Genomic DNA, 11,946 nt, shown 5'->3' on the forward strand with positions numbered 1-11,946 from the left:
TCAACTAGGGGTAGTCAACTAGGGGTAGTCAACTAGGGGTAGTCAACTAGGGGTAGTCAACTAGGGGTAGTCAACTAGGGGTAGTCAACTAGGGGTAGTCAACTAGGGGTAGTCAACTAGGGGTAGTCAACTAGGGGTAGTCAACTAGGGGTAGTCAACTAGGGGTAGTCAACTAGGGGTAGTCAACTAGGGGTAGTCAACTAGGGGTAGTCAACTAGGGGTAGTCAACTAGGGGTAGTCAACTAGGGGTAGTCAACTAGGGGTAGTCAACTAGGGGTAGTCAACTAGGGGTAGTCAACTAGGGGTAGTCAACTAGGGGTAGTCAACTAGGGGTAGTCAACTAGGGGTAGTCAACTAGGGGTAGTCAACTAGGGGTAGTCAACTAGGGGTAGTCAACTAGGGGTAGTCAACTAGGGGTAGTCAACTAGGGGTAGTCAACTAGGGGTAGTCAACTAGGGGTAGTCAACTAGGGGTAGTCAACTAGGGGTAGTCAACTAGGGGTAGTCAACTAGGGGTAGTCAACTAGGGGTAGTCAACTAGGGGTAGTCAACTAGGGGTAGTCAACTAGGGGTAGTCAACTAGGGGTAGTCAACTAGGGGTAGTCAACTAGGGGTAGTCAACTAGGGGTAGTCAACTAGGGGTAGTCAACTAGGGGTAGTCAACTAGGGGTAGTCAACTAGGGGTAGTCAACTAGGGGTAGTCAACTAGGGGTAGTCAACTAGGGGTAGTCAACTAGGGGTAGTCAACTAGGGGTAGTCAACTAGGGGTAGTCAACTAGGGGTAGTCAACTAGGGGTAGTCAACTAGGGGTAGTCAACTAGGGGTAGTCAACTAGGGTAGTCAACTAGGGGTAGTCAACTAGGGGTAGTCAACTAGGGGTAGTCAACTAGGGGTAGTCAACTAGGGGTAGTCAACTAGGGGTAGTCAACTAGGGGTAGTCAACTAGGGGTAGTCAACTAGGGGTAGTCAACTAGGGGTAGTCAACTAGGGGTAGTCAACTAGGGGTAGTCAACTAGGGGTAGTCAACTAGGGGTAGTCAACTAGGGGTAGTCAACTAGGGGTAGTCAACTAGGGGTAGTCAACTAGGGGTAGTCAACTAGGGGTAGTCAACTAGGGGTAGTCAACTAGGGGTAGTCAACTAGGGGTAGTCAACTAGGGGTAGTCAACTAGGGGTAGTCAACTAGGGGTAGTCAACTAGGGGTAGTCAACTAGGGGTAGTCAACTAGGGGTAGTCAACTAGGGGTAGTCAACTAGGGTAGTCAACTAGGGGTAGTCAACTAGGGGTAGTCAACTAGGGGTAGTCAACTAGGGGTAGTCAACTAGGGGTAGTCAACTAGGGGTAGTCAACTAGGGGTAGTCAACTAGGGGTAGTCAACTAGGGGTAGTCAACTAGGGGTAGTCAACTAGGGGTAGTCAACTAGGGGTAGTCAACTAGGGGTAGTCAACTAGGGGTAGTCAACTAGGGGTAGTCAACTAGGGGTAGTCAACTAGGGGTAGTCAACTAGGGGTAGTCAACTAGGGGTAGTCAACTAGGGGTAGTCAACTAGGGGTAGTCAACTAGGGGTAGTCAACTAGGGGTAGTCAACTAGGGGTAGTCAACTAGGGGTAGTCAACTAGGGGTAGTCAACTAGGGGTAGTCAACTAGGGGTAGTCAACTAGGGGTAGTCAACTAGGGGTAGTCAACTAGGGGTAGTCAACTAGGGGTAGTCAACTAGGGGTAGTCAACTAGGGGTAGTCAACTAGGGGTAGTCAACTAGGGGTAGTCAACTAGGGGTAGTCAACTAGGGGTAGTCAACTAGGGGTAGTCAACTAGGGGTAGTCAACTAGGGGTAGTCAACTAGGGGTAGTCAACTAGGGGTAGTCAACTAGGGGTAGTCAACTAGGGGTAGTCAACTAGGGGTAGTCAACTAGGGGTAGTCAACTAGGGGTAGTCAACTAGGGGTAGTCAACTAGGGGTAGTCAACTAGGGGTAGTCAACTAGGGGTAGTCAACTAGGGGTAGTCAACTAGGGGTAGTCAACTAGGGGTAGTCAACTAGGGGTAGTCAACTAGGGGTAGTCAACTAGGGGTAGTCAACTAGGGGTAGTCAACTAGGGGTAGTCAACTAGGGGTAGTCAACTAGGGGTAGTCAACTAGGGGTAGTCAACTAGGGGTAGTCAACTAGGGGTAGTCAACTAGGGGTAGTCAACTAGGGGTAGTCAACTAGGGGTAGTCAACTAGGGGTAGTCAACTAGGGGTAGTCAACTAGGGGTAGTCAACTAGGGGTAGTCAACTAGGGGTAGTCAACTAGGGGTAGTCAACTAGGGGTAGTCAACTAGGGGTAGTCAACTAGGGGTAGTCAACTAGGGGTAGTCAACTAGGGGTAGTCAACTAGGGGTAGTCAACTAGGGGTAGTCAACTAGGGGTAGTCAACTAGGGGTAGTCAACTAGGGGTAGTCAACTAGGGGTAGTCAACTAGGGGTAGTCAACTAGGGGTAGTCAACTAGGGGTAGTCAACTAGGGGTAGTCAACTAGGGGTAGTCAACTAGGGGTAGTCAACTAGGGGTAGTCAACTAGGGGTAGTCAACTAGGGGTAGTCAACTAGGGGTAGTCAACTAGGGGTAGTCAACTAGGGGTAGTCAACTAGGGGTAGTCAACTAGGGGTAGTCAACTAGGGGTAGTCAACTAGGGGTAGTCAACTAGGGGTAGTCAACTAGGGGTAGTCAACTAGGGGTAGTCAACTAGGGGTAGTCAACTAGGGGTAGTCAACTAGGGGTAGTCAACTAGGGGTAGTCAACTAGGGGTAGTCAACTAGGGGTAGTCAACTAGGGGTAGTCAACTAGGGGTAGTCAACTAGGGGTAGTCAACTAGGGGTAGTCAACTAGGGGTAGTCAACTAGGGGTAGTCAACTAGGGGTAGTCAACTAGGGGTAGTCAACTAGGGGTAGTCAACTAGGGGTAGTCAACTAGGGGTAGTCAACTAGGGGTAGTCAACTAGGGGTAGTCAACTAGGGGTAGTCAACTAGGGGTAGTCAACTAGGGGTAGTCAACTAGGGGTAGTCAACTAGGGGTAGTCAACTAGGGGTAGTCAACTAGGGGTAGTCAACTAGGGGTAGTCAACTAGGGGTAGTCAACTAGGGGTAGTCAACTAGGGGTAGTCAACTAGGGGTAGTCAACTAGGGGTAGTCAACTAGGGGTAGTCAACTAGGGGTAGTCAACTAGGGGTAGTCAACTAGGGGTAGTCAACTAGGGGTAGTCAACTAGGGGTAGTCAACTAGGGGTAGTCAACTAGGGGTAGTCAACTAGGGGTAGTCAACTAGGGGTAGTCAACTAGGGGTAGTCAACTAGGGGTAGTCAACTAGGGGTAGTCAACTAGGGGTAGTCAACTAGGGGTAGTCAACTAGGGGTAGTCAACTAGGGGTAGTCAACTAGGGGTAGTCAACTAGGGGTAGTCAACTAGGGGTAGTCAACTAGGGGTAGTCAACTAGGGGTAGTCAACTAGGGGTAGTCAACTAGGGGTAGTCAACTAGGGGTAGTCAACTAGGGGTAGTCAACTAGGGGTAGTCAACTAGGGGTAGTCAACTAGGGGTAGTCAACTAGGGGTAGTCAACTAGGGGTAGTCAACTAGGGGTAGTCAACTAGGGGTAGTCAACTAGGGGTAGTCAACTAGGGGTAGTCAACTAGGGGTAGTCAACTAGGGGTAGTCAACTAGGGGTAGTCAACTAGGGGTAGTCAACTAGGGGTAGTCAACTAGGGGTAGTCAACTAGGGGTAGTCAACTAGGGGTAGTCAACTAGGGGTAGTCAACTAGGGGTAGTCAACTAGGGGTAGTCAACTAGGGGTAGTCAACTAGGGGTAGTCAACTAGGGGTAGTCAACTAGGGGTAGTCAACTAGGGGTAGTCAACTAGGGGTAGTCAACTAGGGGTAGTCAACTAGGGGTAGTCAACTAGGGGTAGTCAACTAGGGGTAGTCAACTAGGGGTAGTCAACTAGGGGTAGTCAACTAGGGGTAGTCAACTAGGGGTAGTCAACTAGGGGTAGTCAACTAGGGGTAGTCAACTAGGGGTAGTCAACTAGGGGTAGTCAACTAGGGGTAGTCAACTAGGGGTAGTCAACTAGGGGTAGTCAACTAGGGGTAGTCAACTAGGGGTAGTCAACTAGGGGTAGTCAACTAGGGGTAGTCAACTAGGGGTAGTCAACTAGGGGTAGTCAACTAGGGGTAGTCAACTAGGGGTAGTCAACTAGGGGTAGTCAACTAGGGGTAGTCAACTAGGGGTAGTCAACTAGGGGTAGTCAACTAGGGGTAGTCAACTAGGGGTAGTCAACTAGGGGTAGTCAACTAGGGGTAGTCAACTAGGGGTAGTCAACTAGGGGTAGTCAACTAGGGGTAGTCAACTAGGGGTAGTCAACTAGGGGTAGTCAACTAGGGGTAGTCAACTAGGGGTAGTCAACTAGGGGTAGTCAACTAGGGGTAGTCAACTAGGGGTAGTCAACTAGGGGTAGTCAACTAGGGGTAGTCAACTAGGGGTAGTCAACTAGGGGTAGTCAACTAGGGGTAGTCAACTAGGGGTAGTCAACTAGGGGTAGTCAACTAGGGGTAGTCAACTAGGGGTAGTCAACTAGGGGTAGTCAACTAGGGGTAGTCAACTAGGGGTAGTCAACTAGGGGTAGTCAACTAGGGGTAGTCAACTAGGGGTAGTCAACTAGGGGTAGTCAACTAGGGGTAGTCAACTAGGGGTAGTCAACTAGGGGTAGTCAACTAGGGGTAGTCAACTAGGGGTAGTCAACTAGGGGTAGTCAACTAGGGGTAGTCAACTAGGGGTAGTCAACTAGGGGTAGTCAACTAGGGGTAGTCAACTAGGGGTAGTCAACTAGGGGTAGTCAACTAGGGGTAGTCAACTAGGGGTAGTCAACTAGGGGTAGTCAACTAGGGGTAGTCAACTAGGGGTAGTCAACTAGGGGTAGTCAACTAGGGGTAGTCAACTAGGGGTAGTCAACTAGGGGTAGTCAACTAGGGGTAGTCAACTAGGGGTAGTCAACTAGGGGTAGTCAACTAGGGGTAGTCAACTAGGGGTAGTCAACTAGGGGTAGTCAACTAGGGGTAGTCAACTAGGGGTAGTCAACTAGGGGTAGTCAACTAGGGGTAGTCAACTAGGGGTAGTCAACTAGGGGTAGTCAACTAGGGGTAGTCAACTAGGGGTAGTCAACTAGGGGTAGTCAACTAGGGGTAGTCAACTAGGGGTAGTCAACTAGGGGTAGTCAACTAGGGGTAGTCAACTAGGGGTAGTCAACTAGGGGTAGTCAACTAGGGGTAGTCAACTAGGGGTAGTCAACTAGGGGTAGTCAACTAGGGGTAGTCAACTAGGGGTAGTCAACTAGGGGTAGTCAACTAGGGGTAGTCAACTAGGGGTAGTCAACTAGGGGTAGTCAACTAGGGGTAGTCAACTAGGGGTAGTCAACTAGGGGTAGTCAACTAGGGGTAGTCAACTAGGGGTAGTCAACTAGGGGTAGTCAACTAGGGGTAGTCAACTAGGGGTAGTCAACTAGGGGTAGTCAACTAGGGGTAGTCAACTAGGGGTAGTCAACTAGGGGTAGTCAACTAGGGGTAGTCAACTAGGGGTAGTCAACTAGGGGTAGTCAACTAGGGGTAGTCAACTAGGGGTAGTCAACTAGGGGTAGTCAACTAGGGGTAGTCAACTAGGGGTAGTCAACTAGGGGTAGTCAACTAGGGGTAGTCAACTAGGGGTAGTCAACTAGGGGTAGTCAACTAGGGGTAGTCAACTAGGGGTAGTCAACTAGGGGTAGTCAACTAGGGGTAGTCAACTAGGGGTAGTCAACTAGGGGTAGTCAACTAGGGGTAGTCAACTAGGGGTAGTCAACTAGGGGTAGTCAACTAGGGGTAGTCAACTAGGGGTAGTCAACTAGGGGTAGTCAACTAGGGGTAGTCAACTAGGGGTAGTCAACTAGGGGTAGTCAACTAGGGGTAGTCAACTAGGGGTAGTCAACTAGGGGTAGTCAACTAGGGGTAGTCAACTAGGGGTAGTCAACTAGGGGTAGTCAACTAGGGGTAGTCAACTAGGGGTAGTCAACTAGGGGTAGTCAACTAGGGGTAGTCAACTAGGGGTAGTCAACTAGGGGTAGTCAACTAGGGGTAGTCAACTAGGGGTAGTCAACTAGGGGTAGTCAACTAGGGGTAGTCAACTAGGGGTAGTCAACTAGGGGTAGTCAACTAGGGGTAGTCAACTAGGGGTAGTCAACTAGGGGTAGTCAACTAGGGGTAGTCAACTAGGGGTAGTCAACTAGGGGTAGTCAACTAGGGGTAGTCAACTAGGGGTAGTCAACTAGGGGTAGTCAACTAGGGGTAGTCAACTAGGGGTAGTCAACTAGGGGTAGTCAACTAGGGGTAGTCAACTAGGGGTAGTCAACTAGGGGTAGTCAACTAGGGGTAGTCAACTAGGGGTAGTCAACTAGGGGTAGTCAACTAGGGGTAGTCAACTAGGGGTAGTCAACTAGGGGTAGTCAACTAGGGGTAGTCAACTAGGGGTAGTCAACTAGGGGTAGTCAACTAGGGGTAGTCAACTAGGGGTAGTCAACTAGGGGTAGTCAACTAGGGGTAGTCAACTAGGGGTAGTCAACTAGGGGTAGTCAACTAGGGGTAGTCAACTAGGGGTAGTCAACTAGGGGTAGTCAACTAGGGGTAGTCAACTAGGGGTAGTCAACTAGGGGTAGTCAACTAGGGGTAGTCAACTAGGGGTAGTCAACTAGGGGTAGTCAACTAGGGGTAGTCAACTAGGGGTAGTCAACTAGGGGTAGTCAACTAGGGGTAGTCAACTAGGGGTAGTCAACTAGGGGTAGTCAACTAGGGGTAGTCAACTAGGGGTAGTCAACTAGGGGTAGTCAACTAGGGGTAGTCAACTAGGGGTAGTCAACTAGGGGTAGTCAACTAGGGGTAGTCAACTAGGGGTAGTCAACTAGGGGTAGTCAACTAGGGGTAGTCAACTAGGGGTAGTCAACTAGGGGTAGTCAACTAGGGGTAGTCAACTAGGGGTAGTCAACTAGGGGTAGTCAACTAGGGGTAGTCAACTAGGGGTAGTCAACTAGGGGTAGTCAACTAGGGGTAGTCAACTAGGGGTAGTCAACTAGGGGTAGTCAACTAGGGGTAGTCAACTAGGGGTAGTCAACTAGGGGTAGTCAACTAGGGGTAGTCAACTAGGGGTAGTCAACTAGGGGTAGTCAACTAGGGGTAGTCAACTAGGGGTAGTCAACTAGGGGTAGTCAACTAGGGGTAGTCAACTAGGGGTAGTCAACTAGGGGTAGTCAACTAGGGGTAGTCAACTAGGGGTAGTCAACTAGGGGTAGTCAACTAGGGGTAGTCAACTAGGGGTAGTCAACTAGGGGTAGTCAACTAGGGGTAGTCAACTAGGGGTAGTCAACTAGGGGTAGTCAACTAGGGGTAGTCAACTAGGGGTAGTCAACTAGGGGTAGTCAACTAGGGGTAGTCAACTAGGGGTAGTCAACTAGGGGTAGTCAACTAGGGGTAGTCAACTAGGGGTAGTCAACTAGGGGTAGTCAACTAGGGGTAGTCAACTAGGGGTAGTCAACTAGGGGTAGTCAACTAGGGGTAGTCAACTAGGGGTAGTCAACTAGGGGTAGTCAACTAGGGGTAGTCAACTAGGGGTAGTCAACTAGGGGTAGTCAACTAGGGGTAGTCAACTAGGGGTAGTCAACTAGGGGTAGTCAACTAGGGGTAGTCAACTAGGGGTAGTCAACTAGGGGTAGTCAACTAGGGGTAGTCAACTAGGGGTAGTCAACTAGGGGTAGTCAACTAGGGGTAGTCAACTAGGGGTAGTCAACTAGGGGTAGTCAACTAGGGGTAGTCAACTAGGGGTAGTCAACTAGGGGTAGTCAACTAGGGGTAGTCAACTAGGGGTAGTCAACTAGGGGTAGTCAACTAGGGGTAGTCAACTAGGGGTAGTCAACTAGGGGTAGTCAACTAGGGGTAGTCAACTAGGGGTAGTCAACTAGGGGTAGTCAACTAGGGGTAGTCAACTAGGGGTAGTCAACTAGGGGTAGTCAACTAGGGGTAGTCAACTAGGGGTAGTCAACTAGGGGTAGTCAACTAGGGTTAGGGTTAGGGTTAGGGTTAGGGTTAGGGTTAGGGTTAGGGTTAGGGTTAGGGTTAGGGTTAGGGTTAGGGTTAGGGTTAGGGTTAGGGTTAGGGTTAGGGTTAGGGTTAGGGTTAGGGTTAGGGTTAGGGTTAGGGTTAGGGTTAGGGTTAGGGTTAGGGTTAGGGTTAGGGTTAGGGTTAGGGTTAGGGTTAGGGTTAGGGTTAGGGTTAGGGTTAGGGTTAGGGTTAGGGTTAGGGTTAGGGTTAGGGTTAGGGTTAGGGTTAGGGTTAGGGTTAGGGTTAGGGTTAGGGTTAGGGTTAGGGTTAGGGTTAGGGTTAGGGTTAGGGTTAGGGTTAGGGTTAGGGTTAGGGTTAGGGTTAGGGTTAGGGTTAGGGTTAGGGTTAGGGTTAGGGTTAGGGTTAGGGTTAGGGTTAGGGTTAGGGTTAGGGTTAGGGTTAGGGTTAGGGTTAGGGTTAGGGTTAGGGTTAGGGTTAGGGTTAGGGTTAGGGTTAGGGTTAGGGTTAGGGTTAGGGTTAGGGTTAGGGTTAGGGTTAGGGTTAGGGTTAGGGTTAGGGTTAGGGTTAGGGTTAGGGTTAGGGTTAGGGTTAGGGTTAGGGTTAGGGTTAGGGTTAGGGTTAGGGTTAGGGTTAGGGTTAGGGTTAGGGTTAGGGTTAGGGTTAGGGTTAGGGTTAGGGTTAGGGTTAGGGTTAGGGTTAGGGTTAGGGTTAGGGTTAGGGTTAGGGTTAGGGTTAGGGTTAGGGTTAGGGTTAGGGTTAGGGTTAGGGTTAGGGTTAGGGTTAGGGTTAGGGTTAGGGTTAGGGTTAGGGTTAGGGTTAGGGTTAGGGTTAGGGTTAGGGTTAGGGTTAGGGTTAGGGTTAGGGTTAGGGTTAGGGTTAGGGTTAGGGTTAGGGTTAGGGTTAGGGTTAGGGTTAGGGTTAGGGTTAGGGTTAGGGTTAGGGTTAGGGTTAGGGTTAGGGTTAGGGTTAGGGTTAGGGTTAGGGTTAGGGTTAGGGTTAGGGTTAGGGTTAGGGTTAGGGTTAGGGTTAGGGTTAGGGTTAGGGTTAGGGTTAGGGTTAGGGTTAGGGTTAGGGTTAGGGTTAGGGTTAGGGTTAGGGTTAGGGTTAGGGTTAGGGTTAGGGTTAGGGTTAGGGTTAGGGTTAGGGTTAGGGTTAGGGTTAGGGTTAGGGTTAGGGTTAGGGTTAGGGTTAGGGTTAGGGTTAGGGTTAGGGTTAGGGTTAGGGTTAGGGTTAGGGTTAGGGTTAGGGTTAGGGTTAGGGTTAGGGTTAGGGTTAGGGTTAGGGTTAGGGTTAGGGTTAGGGTTAGGGTTAGGGTTAGGGTTAGGGTTAGGGTTAGGGTTAGGGTTAGGGTTAGGGTTAGGGTTAGGGTTAGGGTTAGGGTTAGGGTTAGGGTTAGGGTTAGGGTTAGGGTTAGGGTTAGGGTTAGGGTTAGGGTTAGGGTTAGGGTTAGGGTTAGGGTTAGGGTTAGGGTTAGGGTTAGGGTTAGGGTTAGGGTTAGGGTTAGGGTTAGGGTTAGGGTTAGGGTTAGGGTTAGGGTTAGGGTTAGGGTTAGGGTTAGGGTTAGGGTTAGGGTTAGGGTTAGGGTTAGGGTTAGGGTTAGGGTTAGGGTTAGGGTTAGGGTTAGGGTTAGGGTTAGGGTTAGGGTTAGGGTTAGGGTTAGGGTTAGGGTTAGGGTTAGGGTTAGGGTTAGGGTTAGGGTTAGGGTTAGGGTTAGGGTTAGGGTTAGGGTTAGGGTTAGGGTTAGGGTTAGGGTTAGGGTTAGGGTTAGGGTTAGGGTTAGGGTTAGGGTTAGGGTTAGGGTTAGGGTTAGGGTTAGGGTTAGGGTTAGGGTTAGGGTTAGGGTTAGGGTTAGGGTTAGGGTTAGGGTTAGGGTTAGGGTTAGGGTTAGGGTTAGGGTTAGGGTTAGGGTTAGGGTTAGGGTTAGGGTTAGGGTTAGGGTTAGGGTTAGGGTTAGGGTTAGGGTTAGGGTTAGGGTTAGGGTTAGGGTTAGGGTTAGGGTTAGGGTTAGGGTTAGGGTTAGGGTTAGGGTTAGGGTTAGGGTTAGGGTTAGGGTTAGGGTTAGGGTTAGGGTTAGGGTTAGGGTTAGGGTTAGGGTTAGGGTTAGGGTTAGGGTTAGGGTTAGGGTTAGGGTTAGGGTTAGGGTTAGGGTTAGGGTTAGGGTTAGGGTTAGGGTTAGGGTTAGGGTTAGGGTTAGGGTTAGGGTTAGGGTTAGGGTTAGGGTTAGGGTTAGGGTTAGGGTTAGGGTTAGGGTTAGGGTTAGGGTTAGGGTTAGGGTTAGGGTTAGGGTTAGGGTTAGGGTTAGGGTTAGGGTTAGGGTTAGGGTTAGGGTTAGGGTTAGGGTTAGGGTTAGGGTTAGGGTTAGGGTTAGGGTTAGGGTTAGGGTTAGGGTTAGGGTTAGGGTTAGGGTTAGGGTTAGGGTTAGGGTTAGGGTTAGGGTTAGGGTTAGGGTTAGGGTTAGGGTTAGGGTTAGGGTTAGGGTTAGGGTTAGGGTTAGGGTTAGGGTTAGGGTTAGGGTTAGGGTTAGGGTTAGGGTTAGGGTTAGGGTTAGGGTTAGGGTTAGGGTTAGGGTTAGGGTTAGGGTTAGGGTTAGGGTTAGGGTTAGGGTTAGGGTTAGGGTTAGGGTTAGGGTTAGGGTTAGGGTTAGGGTTAGGGTTAGGGTTAGGGTTAGGGTTAGGGTTAGGGTTAGGGTTAGGGTTAGGGTTAGGGTTAGGGTTAGGGTTAGGGTTAGGGTTAGGGTTAGGGTTAGGGTTAGGGTTAGGGTTAGGGTTAGGGTTAGGGTTAGGGTTAGGGTTAGGGTTAGGGTTAGGGTTAGGGTTAGGGTTAGGGTTAGGGTTAGGGTTAGGGTTAGGGTTAGGGTTAGGGTTAGGGTTAGGGTTAGGGTTAGGGTTAGGGTTAGGGTTAGGGTTAGGGTTAGGGTTAGGGTTAGGGTTAGGGTTAGGGTTAGGGTTAGGGTTAGGGTTAGGGTTAGGGTTAGGGTTAGGGTTAGGGTTAGGGTTAGGGTTAGGGTTAGGGTTAGGGTTAGGGTTAGGGTTAGGGTTAGGGTTAGGGTTAGGGTTAGGGTTAGGGTTAGGGTTAGGGTTAGGGTTAGGGTTAGGGTTAGGGTTAGGGTTAGGGTTAGGGTTAGGGTTAGGGTTAGGGTTAGGGTTAGGGTTAGGGTTAGGGTTAGGGTTAGGGTTAGGGTTAGGGTTAGGGTTAGGGTTAGGGTTAGGGTTAGGGTTAGGGTTAGGGTTAGGGTTAGGGTTAGGGTTAGGGTTAGGGTTAGGGTTAGGGTTAGGGTTAGGGTTAGGGTTAGGGTTAGGGTTAGGGTTAGGGTTAGGGTTAGGGTTAGGGTTAGGGTTAGGGTTAGGGTTAGGGTTAGGGTTAGGGTTAGGGTTAGGGTTAGGGTTAGGGTTAGGGTTAGGGTTAGGGTTAGGGTTAGGGTTAGGGTTAGGGTTAGGGTTAGGGTTAGGGTTAGGGTTAGGGTTAGGGTTAGGGTTAGGGTTAGGGTTAGGGTTAGGGTTAGGGTTAGGGTTAGGGTTAGGGTTAGGGTTAGGGTTAGGGTTAGGGTTAGGGTTAGGGTTAGGGTTAGGGTTAGGGTTAGGGTTAGGGTTAGGGTTAGGGTTAGGGTTAGGGTTAGGGTTAGGGTTAGGGTTAGGGTTAGGGTTAGGGTTAGGGTTAGGGTTAGGGTTAGGGTTAGGGTTAGGGTTAGGGTTAGGGTTAGGGTTAGGGTTAGGGTTAGGGTTAGGGTTAGGGTTAGGGTTAGGGTTAGGGTTAGGGTTAGGGTTAGGGTTAGGGTTAGGGTTAGGGTTAGGGTTAGGGTTAGGGTTAGGGTTAGGGTTAGGGTTAGGGTTAGGGTTAGGGTTAGGG

This window comes from Danio rerio, chromosome 14 (assembly GCF_052040795.2).
Source record: "Danio rerio strain M-AB ecotype USA chromosome 14, GRCz13ab, whole genome shotgun sequence".
Lineage (NCBI taxonomy): Eukaryota > Metazoa > Chordata > Actinopteri > Cypriniformes > Danionidae > Danio > Danio rerio.